Source organism: Lissotriton vulgaris, chromosome 8, assembly GCF_964263255.1.
Source record: "Lissotriton vulgaris chromosome 8, aLisVul1.2, whole genome shotgun sequence".
Taxonomy (NCBI): Eukaryota; Metazoa; Chordata; class Amphibia; order Caudata; family Salamandridae; genus Lissotriton; species Lissotriton vulgaris.
In genome coordinates this window covers 1,303,293,519-1,303,312,076 of record NC_141696.1, presented here as the reverse complement: position 1 = coordinate 1,303,312,076, position 18,558 = coordinate 1,303,293,519, and the positions used below count along the sequence as shown (strand labels likewise).

At 48.9% G+C, this 18,558-nt stretch overlaps 1 protein-coding gene across 1 annotated transcript in view; it reads left to right on the top strand.

Annotated features, from left to right (window-relative positions):
* ATM (ATM serine/threonine kinase) overlaps window positions 1-18,558 on the top strand; it is a 1,399,724-nt gene that overhangs the window by 1,239,300 nt on the left and 141,866 nt on the right. The window lies entirely within an intron of this gene.

The following is an 18,558-nucleotide window of genomic DNA, read 5'->3' as shown; positions in this document are numbered from 1 at the left end:
TACCTTGGGTGTAGAGATGCATCTAAGGCCAGTTTGAGCGCATTCCTAGTACGTTGTCCCACTAATCTAATGTGTATGGCTGTGAGATCTGTTGACATGATAATCATCCGGGCAATATTGGTTCCGGATGTGCTCCTATGTTAGCGAACAGGCTCTACAGATTTGCCCTCTCTTCGTCCTCCTGGACCCCCATCCCCTGGGTGCTCGAGGTCATGCATGAGGGTCTCCCAGGCTCTCGCCACATCGATTAGTCGCAAGCCCCTTTTGGCTTCCCTCATCAATATTCCTCCTTCACATCCCGCCCATTAAATGAGTTCTCTTCTCCAGGCAACCACATTAGGGCCTCTTGGGGTTTTCCAGTTCCTGGTTAGCTCGCGTTTTGCCAGCATGAAGCCCAGGTCCTGGAACTTACTGAAATGTTTAGTTTTAACTGTGTGGGGAAAACATCCCAATAGGCTGTGTACAGGGGATCACTCTATGGATGAACTGACTCACAAACTGTACTACACCCTCCCAGTATCCTCGCAAGCGGGTGCAGGACCAAAACATATGCATAATGTAGGCTGGTGCTTCGCCGCATCGCGGGCAGGTTGTCTCCTCCACCTGGAAGTATCAATGTATTCGCTCTGGCGTCAGATAGGCTTTTTGGAACACATAGTAATTTATCCGTTTGAAACTTGCATTTCTGGATATCTTGGGTATTCTAGCTAAGATATCTTCCCAGTCCTTCGCAGGGATTGGGGTATCTAAGTCCTCTTCCCACTGGAGGCGAAGTGCTTCCAGCGGGCGCAGCCCGTACGTCTGAAGCCCTCCATATAGGCAGGATATTGCTTTGATGACTCCCGCCGACAGGGCCATAAAGTAACAGATCTGTTGCACTGGGGGCTCTGTGGATCCCGACCTCCAGTGTTATCGGATGGCAACAGTGATGGCCTTGTGTAGCAAAAAGTGTCCCCGAGGTAGCTCAAACTCCATTCGGAACTCGTCGAACAGCAGTAATTCATTGTCCCTGTATAAGTCGCCCCAGCATCCATCCACACCCGCAAATCTCGCCAGTTACCTCCATGTGGGAAGACTTTTAGCATATCCATCGGAATGTCTGGCAAATACCCTCACCCCATTCTCTGCAGCCCCTGGCACCAACTTTTCGCTTGTACATTGAGCTCCTGGGAGTCGGTACAGGATGGGCTACGTACTCTTAAGAAACACTCGAAGCAAGTCTCCCACCGAAGGCTCAGTCATTTCCGGGGCCACTGCTAGGTTGCTCCTCCGGGCCATGTCTCTCACCAACCACTACAGCTGGGCTGCTATATAGTAGGACTCAAAGTCCAAGGCTGCCAAACCGCCCTCCATTAACGGATGCTGCAATGTCGCAAGAGAAATCTTGCGTCCTCCCGAGCTCCAGATGAATGCCCGGATGTTTGGGTGTTCAGATCTCTAAAAGAGCCCGCAGATATCCATAGGGGAAGTGTGTTAAAATAACACCGCTGGCAGGGGAGTGCTATCATTTTAAGAAGAGCGATCTTGCCAGCTACAGAGAGCGGCAGAGTCCACCAGAAATACATGGATGCCCTCAGCCCACGTCGGGCTCTGCCTATGTTGCTTTCAAAGATATCTGGCCAGGTTTGGTATATGTGGACTCCTAGGTATGGTAAGCAGTTAGGCTCCCATCTTAGTCTTGATAAGTCCCCTGGAGGGTGTCCTGTAGGAGTCCGCGGGAAAAGCTGAGACTTCTCCCAGCTCACTTTTATCCTTGATATGGAGCCGAACCTCTCTAGCAGTGTGCGGGCGCCTGTCAAATCTTCCTCCCTCCCCTCCAGTTACAGCAACAGTTCATCAGCGTAGCGTGTTATGAGGTGGTATGTATTTCGGACAGGCAGCCCACCGTAAAACTGCCCTGTTCTTGCTGCGATTGCAAGTGGTTTCACAGCCAGGACAAAAAGCAAAGGGGATAGCGGGCAACCTTGTCTGGTGCCACTCTCTACAGGCCACCTTTGCAATGTAATTCTCCCAGTCCGCACTTGAGCTTTGGGCCTAGTATATAGGAGTTTGGTCCATTTGATAAATCCCTTCCTCAGCCCCATGCACGCCATGACATCATCACTGACTTCTGTACATGATGGTGTTCTGTGAGCAACGTTGTAGGTTTGCAGTCCTGCTGATTCAATGTTATGTGTATTTGTAGAGTGCATTATTACTCGTGAGTCTATCTTGTGCACGTGTAGGATCCTGGCTCCAAGTGCAGGGGAGGGGAGCTAGTAAAAATTAAAGGTCTTCAGCGAAGAGGAAGCGCTGATGTGAATTGGTAGGTCGTTTGATGCTCGCTTTCTGTGTATGCGTTAGATGTGTGTGAGACAGTGTCCAGCTGAGCGGTGGTGCCTGGACTGGTGAAGGAAAGAGGTGTGGCTTTAAGGTGGGCCTGGCCTGTGCAGTGTAATGCTTTGAAAGTGCGGGTGAGGAGCTTTAACTGTGTACGCTTGTGTATTGGGACCATAGAGCTCCTTCAGATGTGGTGCGATGTGAATCCTGCATGGAAAGTGGAGGATGAATCTGGCTGTTTAATTGTGGATGGTTTGCAGTGCTCTGGTGAGATGTTTGGTGATCCCGGCATAGAGATAGTTTCCATAGTCCAGCCTGCTGGTGATGAAGGCTTGGATGATGATGTTTTCTGGTGTTGCTTAGTAGCCATTTGAAGATCTTGTTTGCATCTTCAGGTGTGAGGAAGCCAGATTTGGCGATGATGTTGATCTGAGTGGACATGTCCAGCTAGTTGTAACGTTTCTGGCTTGGTATTCTACTCTAGCCCACTCCACTGTACCCCACTCCAGTCAACACCATTCCACTGTACGCTACTCCACTATACACTGGTACACTCTACACCACTTCACTATACAACACTCTGCTCTGCGCCACTCCACTTTACACTAGTACACTGTACACAACTCCACTCTATGCCAGCGTTCTCTACGCAATTACACTGTACACAACTCTACTCTACTCTACTTCAGTGTACTCCACTCCACTGTATGTCACTCCGCTATACACTACTCCAGTATATGCTATTCCACTCTACGCTATTGCATTGTATGGCACTCCACTCTATGCTATTTCATTGTATGCTATTAGACTCTACGCTACTCCACTGTACGCCACTCTGGTCTACACTGCTTCACTATACGCTACTCCACTATGTGCTATTCCACTCTACACGATTCCGTGTTATGACACTCCAATGCACGTTGCTCCAATCTGCTAGAGACTTCTAGCTGCAGACTCCTTACTTTTGAATTTCACCAGGTGTCAGACTGGATCCTGGAGATTTTTCGTGTGCAGGACCCCTGCACTCCGGCAGGTGGCATCGGTTGGCTCTGCGTAGCGTCATCTGTGCCGGAAATGGCAACTATGTCACCTATATAGGTGCCACCTCAGCGCACTGACCTCAGTACTTTTCTTTCTGCGCCAGCCAGTGCTGATCCGAGAAAAGAGTTAACTTTGTCAGATTTTGACAGAATTTTTTTGCTGTTTTTTCCTCCTGGTGTGTCAAGTATGTCATCGAGGAAAATAGGTTTCAAACCCTGTGACACCTGCCACCTCACCATGTCGTTGACGACCCCAAACCTGTTTGTTTGTGGTGTCTGGAGGGTGACCACTACTCCATGTTGTGCCCTGATTTCTGGCCCATTACGCCGAAGACCTTGAGGGAGCGGTCCCTGAAGCTGCTAGTGGCCCAGCATGTGACTCTGCGGAAGTCTCAGTCCTGATCAAGAGGAAGGTCCCGGGAGCGTTTTTGGAGTCCAAAGTCATCTTCGTCCCATTTGAAATCATCAGGGCATTCAGGTTAGAGGCACAAAAACACAAGAAGTTGAAGCGCACTTTGACTTGTCGTCTGACGTTACGAAGGAGCATTGGCATTTGAGGCGTGGTTCCTCTGAACCCGTAGTGCTGCCAATGGTCCCAGACGAGGCCCGGGCCATTCTCTCCCAAGCTGTCAAAGACTGGAGGGACGCAGCAAAGTTCACTATACTCTGTGGATTGGACACGACCGACTTGCTGGGCAGAGCGGTTTCATCGACCGTGGCACTCAGACGCCACGTCTGGCTTTTCCGGGGATGTCCTAGCTTCCCTCATGGACATGCCCTTCAATGAGTTTCCAAGGCAGCTCTCGCTCAGAGATGCTTTTAGTATTGAGTGGAGCTCACGCCTCCTGTACACTTTTCTGTCCATGCCACTCCTGCCCAGAGTACTCCAGAAGATCAGGAATGACCGGGTCCAAGTCATCCTTGTGGCTCAGGACTGGGCACGGAGAGTTTGGTATCCCTAGCTTCTGTACATGAGTGTCAATCCTCCAATCAACATGCCCCTTTGGGAGGATATTCTGTCTCAGCAGCAGGGAAAGGGTCCTCCACCCGAGCCTGTTCACTCTCCGCCTTCCTGCGCAGAGATTGAGCGACTGCAGTCCGTAACAATACTCATGCAACCAGGTGTCCCTCCACTAAGACGGTATGCACCTGCTGTTGGAAAAAATTTGCGGCATGGTGTTCATCCAAACAAATTGATCCTCTTTCTACCCCTCTTTCTGAGGTACTGTTATTCATTCTTTCCCTTGCGCAGCAGGGCTCTGCGATGGGTACTCTCAAGGACTATCTTTCTGTCTTCTTGTGGCTGCCAGACCAACCCTCCCTTTTCAAGTCCACTATTGTAAATGGGTTTTTGAAGGGTCTTATATATTTGTTTCCCCCTTCCCCTTTAATTATGCCTCAGTGGAACCTTAACTTGGTTCTTACATTCTTGATGTGCGCTCCTTTTGAGCCTCTACACAATTGTCCCCTCAGGCTGCTCATCATCAAAACAGCCTTTCTTGTGGCGATTACATTGCCCCAGAAGGTGAGTGAACTGCAGACTTTATCTTCTAAGCCTCCATTCTTCTCAGTTTATCCGGACAAACTGATGCTCCGCAGTTGGGCCTCTTTGCTGCCAAAAGTGATAAAACCATTTCATGTGGGCCAATCTATCACCTTGCCTACCTTCTACGCTCCTCCTTACCCCTCTAAGGAAGAGGAGTGGCTCCACCATCTGGACCTAAAAATAGCGTTGTTTCTGACTTGACGGCACATGTGAGTTCCAGGCGGACAACCAACTCTTCGTGTGGAATGTTGATGCGAACAAAGGTTGTACGGTGCAGAAACGTACCATCATCGCAATAGGCCGTTTTCGGCATAAAGATCTGCTATGCACTGGCAAAGAAGCAGCCTCCTGAAGGCTTACGGGCTCATTCCACCAGAGCAACAGTCCCTGGACGTCTGCCTCTTGGCCTCTCATCTTCGGCCCCCCTCCAGCTCCTTCAGGGACAGTTAGAACTCTGGGCATCAAAATCAGTCAGGACCTCTCCATGCGTCCCCAGGTTAGCTCTGTTATTTCATCCTGCTTTCTTTCCCTCAGGATCATTCGCAAGATCTCCCGTTTCCTCTCTACTGATGCCCTTAAAATAATTGTCTTGGCCATGATTCTTTCACGGTTGGACTATGGGAATTGCCTTTACGTGGGCATTCCTGCCTACGAGCTCCGGCGCCTTCAGACCATCCAGAACCAGGCTTGCCCGCCTTATCCATCGGCTTCCCAAGTCCACCATACCACCCCTCTCCTTAAATCCTTTCACTGGCTTCCCATCCAACAGAGATCTTTCTTCAAGATGGGATGCCTAGTTTTCAAGGCCCGGGACCGCACTGCCCCCGCTTTCATCAACTCCTTGATCACCCACTATCATCCTCGCCGTAACCTTCGCTCCTCCAGCCAGGCCCTCCTCTGCATTCCCCGCTTCCGCAAATCCAGAATCGGCGGCATCAGATTTTCCATCTCTTGCCGCCCGCTTCTGGAACAGTCTTCCCCCACCATTAGGTCCATTACTGACTATTTGCAATTTCGTAAGGCACTTAAAACTCATCTGTACCCCCAAGCCTTTACTAACCTCTAACTTCCTGGCCGCCTCTCCCATCTGACACTATCATCCCTCCAGCGCCAGGAAACCGCTTGGTCACAGTGCGCTTTACAAATACTTTCAGCTTCAGCTGAATCTGCGACCACTGCATTAGCACGTTGAGTCTCAGATCCGCCGCCTTGAGCAGAGGTTCCACGCGTCGTAATAGATACAACGGGGACGTACTAAACGCTTCAGTAGTGGTGTCAATTAAAGCAAGGAGACTTAGTCATAACATCTAGCAGGAATTGGTTGCCCTTGCGATACCTCTAGACACATTGTAGACAAAAGTCAACTGTGTGAAAATCCCCTGATGAAGGGACAGCCAGTCCCGAAATGCATTTGGCATTGTTTCTTTTTTAATATTGCCTTCACACAGTAATTGTCATTCAGCTATGGATACTGTATAATTCTGGAATCATTTTTGAATTGGTTTTTCTTGAACTACATGTAATACTTTGAATTGCACAGATCTTGCTTGATAAAAGTATAAAGTAAAATGTATGAAAATAAATACAGTTAAATCTTCAATAGTTTTTGGAGGAAAATATAGTACAAATGTTGTAATACCCACCACTCTGTGCACACTTGAACCCAAGTTACCGTCAGGAACTTGGCCCCACTTACACTTATCACACATGCTAGAGAGGCATTTGTCAAACATAGCACGCAGATTAATTTGATTGAATTATCTTCCCATATCTTCATTTTATAATGGGAGTGCACAATCTACTTCTACTTCTTATGAGTCTCAGTCCTGGACATTTGACAGGCAGCAGTATGGCCTTCCCTGCACACATTTACCAAACATTACTGCCTGGATAGTCGGATCCGCTGGGACGGGCATTTCACCTGTTCGGTTCTGCAGGACTTCCTTGTTTAAATTTGTCTGACGACCCATCACCTGGGATGGTATTGCTTGGGTATCTATTTAAAGGTAAAGAATTTGTCTAGAAATCCATATCAGATGAATAAGTTACTTTCCTTTCATAAGCCTTTTCTGGAAAAGACTATAGGTAGCCGCAGATTCCTGACCGAACCACCCTTCCTCCGCCTTCTGCAGACAGATTTCTAGGGTCCAGGCTGATCCCTTTCAGAGCCCTAATTTGGTCACACCAGAATCAGTGCAGTTCATGGCTGCGTGCTTTGGGTGTGGAAAGTTGTGAAAAGTAGCTGATGTCAGTGCGACAACTTTGCCCCTAAACAGGTGACGGGGAGTCACTTCCAGCACTACGACACAGACAACGCCACGCGGAACAGACCAACCCTTCCTACGCGCAGGGGTACTGCTCACAAAAAGTCTTCTGGATCCAGTTTAATACCTGTGGAAATTTAAAGGTAAGGAATCTGAGGCTAGATATAGTCTCTACCAGATAAGGCATTGCCGACGGTAAGCAGCGTGTTACTCTATGCCACTCCAGTGTACTCTCCTCCACGCTATATAACTCCACTCTTCAAAACTCTACTCTACTCTACTCTAATCCACTCTATCGCCGTTCACTCCACTGTCCAAATTTGTACACAACTCTATGCCCGTACACTCCATTGTACAACACTCTACTCCACTGTCGACAGTTTCCAACATTGTACGACACAGCACTCTACTGTATAAGTCACTCCAATTTATAACAGTTACCTTGACTCAACGCTATGCCACTTCAATATACGCCACCCCACTCAAATTCTCTGTACCATTATCCACTCTGCCACTCCACTGTACACCACTCCACTCTGCACTATTCTGCTCTATGCCACTTCACGTATTACACTGTACACTATTCCACTGTGCACTATTCCACTGTATGCTATTCCACTTTATTGTAATCTTCTCTTCGCCACTACAATATACACCACTTAACTCTACGCAGCTCTACTGTATTGCACTCTTCTCCACTATATAACTTCACTATAAAAGTCTATCACACTTTATTGCGCTCTGCGACATTCTACTCCACTCTATCTCCATAGACTGTACTGTTCAACTCTACCCTGCACTCTATGCCTGTACACTCCATTGTACAACCCTCTATTACACACAGCACTCCACTCTACTGTACTAGATCCCACTTCAATTTATAACCGTTTACTACCTACATGACGACACTACACTACACTCCATCCCACTCTACTCTGACACACCAGTACACTCTATTTTACTTTACTCTACACTACATTACGCCACCCCACTCACTCCTCTGTGCGAGACTTTACCTCAATCCACTATACGCAGCTCCGCTGTTTGACACATTGCTGTAGTCTGTGCAGCTCCACTCTACAACACTCTACTGCACTGTATGTCACTCTCCAATACTTTACTCCTGTCTATGCCCCTACACTCCACTGTAGAACACTGCACTTTATGCCACTGTACAACATTCTACTCAAATCTGCCGCTCTACAAAACTCTAATCCACTAAACGACTCTGTACACATTTCTTTGTATGCAACTGCACATCAATTTATCCTACTGTACAACACAGTACTCCGCTCTACTACTCCACTGGACACCACTCCAATCTGCCTTTATATTCTATAGCACAGTATGCCAATCCACCCTACCATAGTCTACAACACTGTACTGTACACCACTCCACTCCACAAAGCTCAATTAGATTGTATTCCACTCTACTGTAGTCGATTTCACTTTCCAGCCCTGTACAACCCAACACTACACTCTACTGTACAACACAGTTCTCCAATTCATGCCACTTTACTCGAATGTATGCTGCACCACTCCACACCTCTATAGTCTAAGAAATTCCACTGTACTATTACACTTTACTACACTCTATACTACCTCACTCCAGTGTACACCACTCAATTATACTCAACCCTACCACACTTTATCCCACTACATGCCACTGTTCAATACGCAGCTCCACTTGTTCGACACGTTACTCCATTGTATGCAACTTCACTCTACAACACTGTTCTAACCTCTATGCCACTCTACTCCACTTTATGCCGCTCTGTCCATCCACTTTATGCCACTGTACTACACTGTACAACACTCTCCTTCACTGTACTCTACGACACTCCACTTGATTATACTCCACTCTACTCCACCCTAAAACACTCTACTTCATTCTATGACAGTCTACGATACCGTACTCTACTTTTAGGCACACCAGTCAACTGTACAACTCGCTGCTCCAGTCTACATAGGTGACACCATGCCACTACACCAAATAACACTTTACTACCCTCTACAATATGCCAATACACTATACTCCACTCTATTGCAATCCACAATACTTAACTCTATGACAATAGACTTTGCAACATTCTCCTCCACTCTATGATACTCCACATAACTCTCCACTCGCGACTCTGGACTCTACAATTTGAAACACATTTTTTAAATGCTTTTAAAAACATTGAAATTCAATGAAATAAGACAAAGGCTAAAGCTTACTTATAGTTAGGAATTTGTTTCCCCCTATACAAACCAAGCATAACCCCTTAAGCGCTGCCGTCGGCCAACGGTCGTCGCGTGCACTACCTTGGTAGTGCTGCGCACGTCCGTTGGCCAACGGGGCCCCACCCGTTATTCGAACGTTTAGCACTGGGCGCTGAACGTTCGACGCTCTAAACGGGTTAAACTACACAGACTTTAAAAATTCAAAAGTTATAGTTATAACTTTCATTTACAATTTATCCACCACCTTCAAATTATTATAAGTAGCGCACCTTGTAACACACACTTCTCAGCTCCCTAACCAGAGAACACTAACTATAACTCTCCACTCTACCATTTACTTCGTTGTGACAAAAGATGTCATTTCAAAAGTTATGAGTGTTGTTATGAATGCTATGATTTCACTTGCTATAAGTCATGTAGTATGCAATACTTGTGAGACAATCAATTGTGATGTATGCTTGTGCTGTCTGATCTAGACATTATACCCCACACCAACATCCAAGTGTACGTTTAGACCCTTGGGCCCCACGACCCCTTAAATTTAAAGTCTAAAAAGGAGGCCATTTACATTTTAGAGAGCTTGCAGTAGTATCTAAGTTGTGCATTTCCGTAGTCATTAGCAGTGCTTATTACAAGGATTGCCTAACTGCCCGTGTTAGACCCACCTCAACCCAGAATTGTAGTGACAAGGCACATAAGTCTAAAGCTTTCGCGAACTTGTCTCTAATTATAGAAATGTTTCCTTTAACAACATAATCCTGCAGATGTAACCTCAATAAAATTGTTATAAGAATGATGTCAAAGTAGATCCTGGCAAGTAACTTTGACCCCGCAAATCCCATTGACCTGTCTATGGATACAGGTACGGCTGTCAGGCTGCAGTGACATGCTTGGATGTATTGCACTGGCTTTTCTGGGGATGTTCAGGCTATTCTTCCTTGGAATGCTTATAGGGCTCTGAAGTCCAGACGTTGGCAATCGTCTCAGCCTTTTTAAATGCTTTAGCTGCAGTACCATTCCATTCAAAACAGGGCTGGAGCTTGAAGAAACCATCAAATGCTCCAGAAGGCAGAGGATGCTCTAATTCCTCTCCCTCATATCACCTTCTTCTGCTCAGGAAAGGGTTTCCCATTTTGTCACTAATTTAGAGATGATTGCAAAGTAACGTTGGACCGTCCAACTGATCCACTGTGTCCTTCCTTTCTTCTGGACTACCATCTTTTTCAGGACATGCTTGCTGACTTATGCCTTTATCCTAGAGGCAGAAGTCCCTGCTTAACAGGAAATAGTGGCCATGGAAGTGGTGCCTCCACAAGAGAGGAGCACAATGTGTTGTTTACCTGCTTGTCCTGAAGAAGGTCAGAGCTTCTTCAGGACAATGTCATGGGTCCCCGCCCTTTGAACCTGTTCATTTGGAAGGACACATTCAAGATGCTTTCCTTGAGAGCGGTCCCCTTGCCTTTAAACTCAAGCATCCCTGGACCTCCACTACACCCCCTTCCATCTTCTCTACCCACAAGTGCTACTTAAGCTTCACAGTGTGGTCCTAACACTATCAGCAGTCTTCCATATCAGACTGACAACTGCACCATATACTGTTTCAAAGATGCTGGCAGCTTTGCTGTAGAATTTGAGAGTCCACATATTTTGATACTTGGATGATTCCCAGTCAGCTATCCCTGTCGCTAGTCCACAAATTTCTCAAGCGGACTGTGACTCACCTCCATGACATGGTCATTACCATCAATGTTCGGAAGCCTCACTTTCTGTAGGGCCTGCTGTATGTGTTTCTGCCGATCTTGCTTATGTCAAGAGTCCTGCAGAAGGTGAGGGAGGATTGACCACAGCTGATTCTGTTCATCCCTGTCTGGATGAGTGGATGAAAAGGAGCAGGTATGCCAGTCTGTTGAAATTGAGTATTCAGCTTCTTATTTCTCTCCCATGTAGAGGAGACCTGCTTTCGCAGCAAAGCGGTAAGGTCCTCCTCCCGAATCCCCACAGGCTGCCATTGCAGGCTCTGAGATTGAGTGGTGCTTTTTAGAGTCCTTTTGCCTTTTTAATGAAATTGCAGACATCATTGTGACAGCCACGAAGTCTGCGATTAAAGTCATGTCCGTAGGCTGCTGGATTAAGTTTGTTCATTGGTGCGAGTCAAAAGGCGTCACTTCCTTTAAAGTACACATTTCGAGTGTCTTATGCATTAAGTTATTCCATGTTCATTAGGGCCTGGCGTTGGCTGTAGTTTAGAACTATCTGGTTGTTCTGTCTGCTTTTATGTATCTATCTGATCAGCCTACCCTGTTTTGATTGCTGAAAGTGATGTTTTTTTATGAAAGATTTAACTTGTTCCCTCTCCCTCTGTTTATTTTGCCCCAATGGGATTTGAACATTCCTTTGACTTTCTTGATGGCATCCATGTTCAATTTGTTGCTCAGTTGCCAGGTTTGGCTTCCTACTTTAGAAGTATTTCTGATGGTGGCAATTACTTGCCGGATTTGAGAGTTTCATGGCCTTTCTGTTAATTCACCTGTTAGTTTTCTATCCCCATTCGTTGGTCCTGTGCACCCACCCATCTGTCTTAACAGAGGTAGTTTTGTCCTTTCATGTGTCTCAGTTTGACATCCATTGCTGAAAATTGTACTGATCCAGTCTGATACCTGGGGAATATTCTATAGGTGAGCAATCTGTGGTTCGATAAGAGCATCGAAAGTTCGTAACTTGCTCTTCTCAATGTTGCAAGGATCGTGTTATTGAACATGTAACAAGCGATGAATTGCTATCCCGTCAAATGCACGTATCGGGCATGTGCTTTTATTCTGTGAATCTCATAAGAAAGAGCAATCAAAAACACATTCAGTGAGAACTTTGTGACTATTTAGCTTGGAATGTATTCCAGGGATACCATAAATCTTATGACTGTTTCCCTTCATAATTCTATTATTTTATCTATCTCGATACCTTGCCTTTAGGTTTCTTTCTTTTAGTTTCTCAAACACATACAGGACATGTTCCCAGTTAACTATAGCCTCCATATTAGTTACCCTGTTCTACTCGTTTACCTTTGGCGCCGAATCCATCCTAGGTAATGGAAGTCGCTATCTTTGAACATGGAGGCTGTAATTTTTCTTCCAATTATGCATAACCATCAACATTTCTGCCTTTCATGCTGTCATCTGTTGCTATCTTTTCAAGAACTGTGAAAGTGTCAAGTCATTCAGATATGCTCATCAATAAAACTCCCAGTGTGATATCAGGACTTGAGTCATTTTCAAGGTCATATAACAGCCATAATCCAAATAATGTTATCTATATTGATGTATGTTTATCTTATTAGTACATCCACTGATGTATTTGATTATGTCAAAACACTCCTAAGGTGACAATGCAAATGCCGTCTTAGATAAGATACAATATGTAGGGACTACCACCTGACCACTTACTCAGAAGATTCCATCTCAACCACAGAAACCTCCAGAAAGACTCCTCAAGGTTCTGCGAAACATTCCATTCTGCCATCATGGATTAGTGTCAAGATTGTGTTCTCTCTTAGACACAATCTCTCCTAGCTCTTGGCCTTGTGCTCGAATTAGCTGAAAAGCTATTCCAAACAGACAACAAACACGATTGTTCAGGTATGCACACAACCTCCTAAACTCAGGATAACTTTTTATTCATCTGCTAGAACTAGCATAGAGTTTAGAGATAGTGCAGTGATGGTGTAAGGGCTATTAATTGTGGTGTTATGATGTTACCCTGTTTTCACTGTTATTGAAAAGCTTAGATTATTTGTATTCTCTTCTGTGATGTTACCAATATTATGTGCTCTAAATCCTGGCATTTTAAAATAACTATTTTCAAATATGTTGAAATTAATATTCAGAGTTTAGTGAACTTGAGTGTGTAAATCATTATTGAACGATCATTTGGATTACCACTGCTCCCTATCCGATAGAGACTACTAGCCGCAGATTCCTTCACGTAGAATTATCCCCAGGCGTGAGACTGGATCCGGAAACTTTTTGCCACAGCATTCCTGTGCACGAAGGGGGGTGGCCTCACGCGACTCCGCCCAGGCGTTGTACGTGACATCAGCGAGCTCACATAAGCCCCACCCCGGCGCGCCTGTGTCCGTTTTTTTCTTTTTCGCGTGCAACGCAGATCCGGTCGTTGCTACGGGCCTGTTTAGGGCCCCTTTTTTCTTCATCATTATCTCTTCTTTTGGTGGAACAGTGTGCGAATGCCTTCGGGCTTCAAGATTTGCACGTCGTTCGGGCGTCTTATGTCGGTGACAGACCCTCACCTCATTTGTATGTGGTGTTTAGGGGAGGATCACGGCACCACTGATTGTGATGTGTGCCAACAGTTGAAGCCGTAATCGCGGCGGGAGCGCAGGATGAAACTACTCTTGGTGCGTCTCTCCACGTCGGCTTCCTCCCCTCGATCAACCTCGGCAGACAGCTTCAGATACGGCCGTGGTCGTCGTCCTCGCCCTTCTTCGATGTCGCTAGAGCGTCGCTCCTCGGTGGGTAAGTGTCGCAGTTTGTCCCCGGGGGCTGGTGTCCGGCCTGCCGGGGGTGTGGGCAGGGCCGGACTGGGACCCAAAACAGGCCCTGGCAAAGTGCTCGGCAGGCCCCCCTCCTCCCCGGGGGTGTTGTGGTGCCGCCGAGCTCTTTGCCAGGGCCCGTTTTCGGTCGATTTTGTTACAGGGCCGATTTTGCAGCTAACAAAAACGGCCCCCAGGGTCCCGAAACCGGCCCCTCACCAATGCGGCGCACCGGGGAATTGCCCGGTGCCTGTCACGGCCAGTCCGGCCCTGGGCGTGGGATCTCCGCGTGTCGTCCTATCCACCTTTTCTCGGTGATGGGGCGTCGAGAGTCGATATGGAGACATACACGGCGCCTTTGCAGCCCTCGCTGGCGTCTCCTCCTCCTTCCCCTCGTGGGGTGTCAGCGCATACCTTGCCTTGTGCGGGGCCCTCCGCGGCGGCGGCTCCGGTGAGGACTGGCTTAGATCCAGGCTTAGAGGATGTGCTGCTGTTTGGTTGTGGCCCCTTGGGGGTCCCTCCTTCAGACCACGGTGCCTCTGCCTCGCCGCAAACTCCTGCGGGAGTCCCTGTGGTGTCGCGGAAGGTCGCCGGGGCTCGGGTTGCATCCCCAAGCCCTGCTCGGCCCTCTGGGCAGGCGAAAGCCATGGCTGGGCTGATGCCACCACAGCGCCAGCGCCTGCTGCTCCGGGCGGCGCCACAGGGATCGTTGACCTCTCCTCGTCCCGTGCTGGGCCACTTCCGCCATATTCTGGGCCGAGGCTGGTGGAGGGCTTCCTGTCACTTCCCCGGTCCTTCTCGTTCCTCCACACAGGCGGCTGCCTCGGTGGAGTTGAAGTCGGCATCGTTCCGGCGCCTCCCCTTGGCCACTTCGGCTCCGGCTCCTCTCCCGTCCCCGGCGAGGTGTGACTTGGAGGAGCCCTATCTAGCAGCTCCCTCAGCGCCGGATGGTGTTGACATCCTGCCTCAGGCGGCGGACTCTATTGCTCCACACAGAGGTCGTCCGCGGATTCGTCTTCGGACGCTCCCTCTTCTTTGCAGGTTGGCTGCATACTGGTGTCGTCCTCCCCGGAAACTGGCCGCCGTGTGGTTTCTTTTTCACCGGCATCGTCGAAGGGTGGCTCCCTGCCATTTCTGAGGCCGAGGTGTTCGTCTGAGGAGCAGCAGGTCCCCCATTCTTCGGTTCCTTCTGACTTCCAGGTCTGGCCTTTGCCCATCCCGCTTGGCTTCGGGGAAGGGCGTCTTAGTTTGCAGCCGTCGCCCAAAGGAGGAGCTGCTTTCTCCACCGTGCGGCCCTACCGAGGCAGGTGCGGCCTTCACTCACGCAGTGTCCACGGCTGTGGGCATTCTGCGCATGGGTGACCCAATTGCTCATTTCCCGGTAGGCCATTTCTTGGAGGTTCTCCACCAGGGCTCTGGTGGGAGGGAGATCTGGCTTCCCTTTGGAGGTTCGCTCCTTTCTTCCCTGACGGGGGCTTGGAGGCATCCCGCCTTAGGGGATCCGGTGCTTCAACACCTTCTGCACCGGCACCGCGTGACCCGGCGTGTCTTTCCCTCCACCCCTCCGCCGCAAGTCCACTTTTGCGGACTGCTTTTCCCTCCCTGCCGCCACTGTTGACTCCGCCGTCCCGGGAGGCCCGCTGGCTGGACTCTTGGGGGTGCAACATGTTCGCCTCGACCAGCGCTGCCCTGCGGGCCCTTAACACCTTGTGTGTATTGGCTAGGGCCTCCTCTTGTTTGTGGGACTCGGCTGAGTCTCTGGGATCCGCTGCTTCTCAAGAGACTGTTCAGGTGGACCTACGGCATCATGAGTTGGATGGCTAGGAGCTAGCGGCGTTTATTCTCCGCTCCACTCTCGACACCTCGGAGGTGCTGTGCCGGGCCATGGCTTCCTCAGTCGCCGTCCGTCGCCATGCTTGTCTTGGGGACTGCGTGTTCCATGAAAATATTCGGGAGCGGCTCATTGATCTTCCGTTTGATGGCAGCCTGTTGTTCCATGACCCAACTGACACCGCCATCCAAAGGTTCCTGCCATGGCTTTGTCCTCCTCCTCCTCCGCCTTATCCTCCTCTTCCTCCTCCTCCTCCTCCTCAGTGACTGCTGAGTTGAGCTGGTTCTGGGCCTTCTTGGGCCAGTTGCCCTTGCTGTAGATTGTGTTTTCTGACCATTGAGTCCTCCTTGCTGGGACTTTGGCATTGTTGGCTGCTGGACGGCCCCTTGTTGACTGTGTGTGTTTTTGATGGAGTTGTTACACAGACTTGGCCCTCAGATTAGGCCTTCTGTTTTTCTTTAGGCTGCTTGTCAAGCCTTCCGCGGGGTGTTGTTCCCTGTGACTCTTTTGTTTTTTCCTCTGCTACGGAAGTTCTCCCAAAGAGGGTTCCCATGTCTTGGGACTTACCGTACTCTATGTGGGGTAGTGATAGCTGTTATATAGCTAAGCTCTGCTGGGGAGTGCTGGTCTCCTTCGGTTGCCTGTTCCCCCATGGCGTTTTGTACGTTGCTATTGCTTCTTGAGGTTGTGTGTGCAGCCCCTTGTAGTGGTGTGTCCAGGCATTTCCTCTCCTTCCTGCTCTTGTTCTGAGAGCTGGGATGCTTCTGTGTTCTTCTTGCTTCTGGCGGCTTATGGCTATAGGTGCCGTTCTGGCTGGCCTGTTGCCTTCCCTCTGGGTGGGCTCGCCTTCTTTCCTTGTTTGCTTGGGCCCTCTAGGCTTCTTCTTGTTCCTCTGCCTGTCCTGGCATTGTATGGACGCTATGTTGCTTTGGGGGTGGAGTGGGGTGCTTCGGCCTCTCCGGCCTTGCCCTTGGTTCCTCTGTTGTGAGTTTACGTGCCCCTTCAGTCTTCCTTCTTCCTCCTACATCCCTCTTGGGGTTGCTGGTGTTCGACTTGTGGGGGTCCTCTTGCCTGGACGGGGCGAGGTTACTTCCCTGGTCCTCAGGTCTGGTCCCCTGTGGGACCCTCTGTCCTGTCCAGACTGATGGGGTCCTTTCGCAGACCCTCCTTCCCCATGGGTATTGCTAGGGTATCTATTCTACATGAAGTAGTCTGCGGCTAGTAGTCTCTATCAGATGTACGAGTTACTTACCTTCGGTAACGATGTATCTGGTAGAGACGATTCTAGCCGCAGATTCCTTCACGGCCAGCCCTTCCTCCCCGTTCTGCGAGGACCTCTGGGCTGGTCTTTGGTACTCGCCTCCCCGTGGGGGGCTATGTCTCCTGTGAGTACCTTCTTTTGCTCTTGACGGTGGCTCCGTCTTGTTGCTGTTCATTCCTCCTCTTTGGCTCTTTGGAAGATGGGGTTACAGTTCTCCTGTGACCTACTGCTCTGGCTGCTCCAGGTTGGTGAGGTTTGCCTTCAATCTCTGCCCTCCCTTCCCTTCCCTTCCTCTTGCTGCTAGGGGTTCTGGCCCCTCTGCTAACCTCTGAGTTGGGGTCCTCTGGTTGTGCCTTACCCTTGTTCCTTGGGGGGTGGTTGCCCTCTATGCTGGGGTGGCTTGGAGGTTGGTTGTTCCTGCCTGTTGGGACTGGCTCCCCTTCCTTGTTTCGGGATGAGGGTTGTAGGCCTGCTACATGTGTCATGACTTTTTACGCAGGTTCATTGTCTCCGTGGGAGAGGATGGAGAGGCTGTCTATGTACTGGCAAGGTGGCTGCTCAGGGCTCTGCTCTGTTCTTTCTTCTGTCCCTGCCCTTGGACACTGCAGTGTTGCACTGTTCCTTATGGTGTCTTCCTCTTTTTTTCTTTTTTATATACTCTTTTGCACACTGTTCCCATGCTCCCACAGTTTTTTGTCAGGTGGCTCCACGTTGTGGTGCTGAAAAGTTCTCCGAAGAAAACTGACATAGGTGCGCCGAGGTGGGGCTTATGTGTCCTCGCTGACGTCACGTACGCGGACGACGCCTGGGCAGAGTCGCGTGATGCCGCCCCGCCACCGGCGTGCATGGATGCTGTGGCAAAAAGTTTCCGGATCCAGTCTCGTGCCTGGGGATAATTCTACGTGAAGGATTTTGCTGCTAGAATCGTCTCTACCAGATACATTGTTACCGAAGGTAAGTAACGTGTACATAAGTAACTCAAAAGCATTGACACCACCTCATTTATATATAGGGTAGGGTTCTGTGGGGCTAAAATAACTTGTCATTCACATTCAGCTCTGGTGGATTGAACTAAGTTCACTCGTGCCACCCATGGGTGTGAAAACAAACCTTTTAGAGCTGTGCTAGAGATTGTGTATGCAACAGGATGCCTACACAAACTTCCCACTGATTCCTCGCTGCCCTCCCTCCTCTCCAATGAGAAGGTTCTGTGACTAATAAGACCCTCAGATATGCATGCATATTGTGTGTTTGTCACTGTTGTGGCTCTTTTGGTTGTGACCCACACATATTGATGAGAAACAGAAAAAAATCACGAACTAATGTTAACGCACTGATTGATGCGTACTAAACCCTGGTGACATCACGTCTGGATGTGGTGTTGCAGCTTGAGTCACATGAAGCCACCTGGTGAGGAAGAAGAGTAATTGATGGCACCAGTCTGAAGCCTGTAACAAATGTTAATAAGGTGAGGAATCTATGGGAAGACTACTTACCGGAAGAAAGTCAGTTTTTCTTCTGACTACTT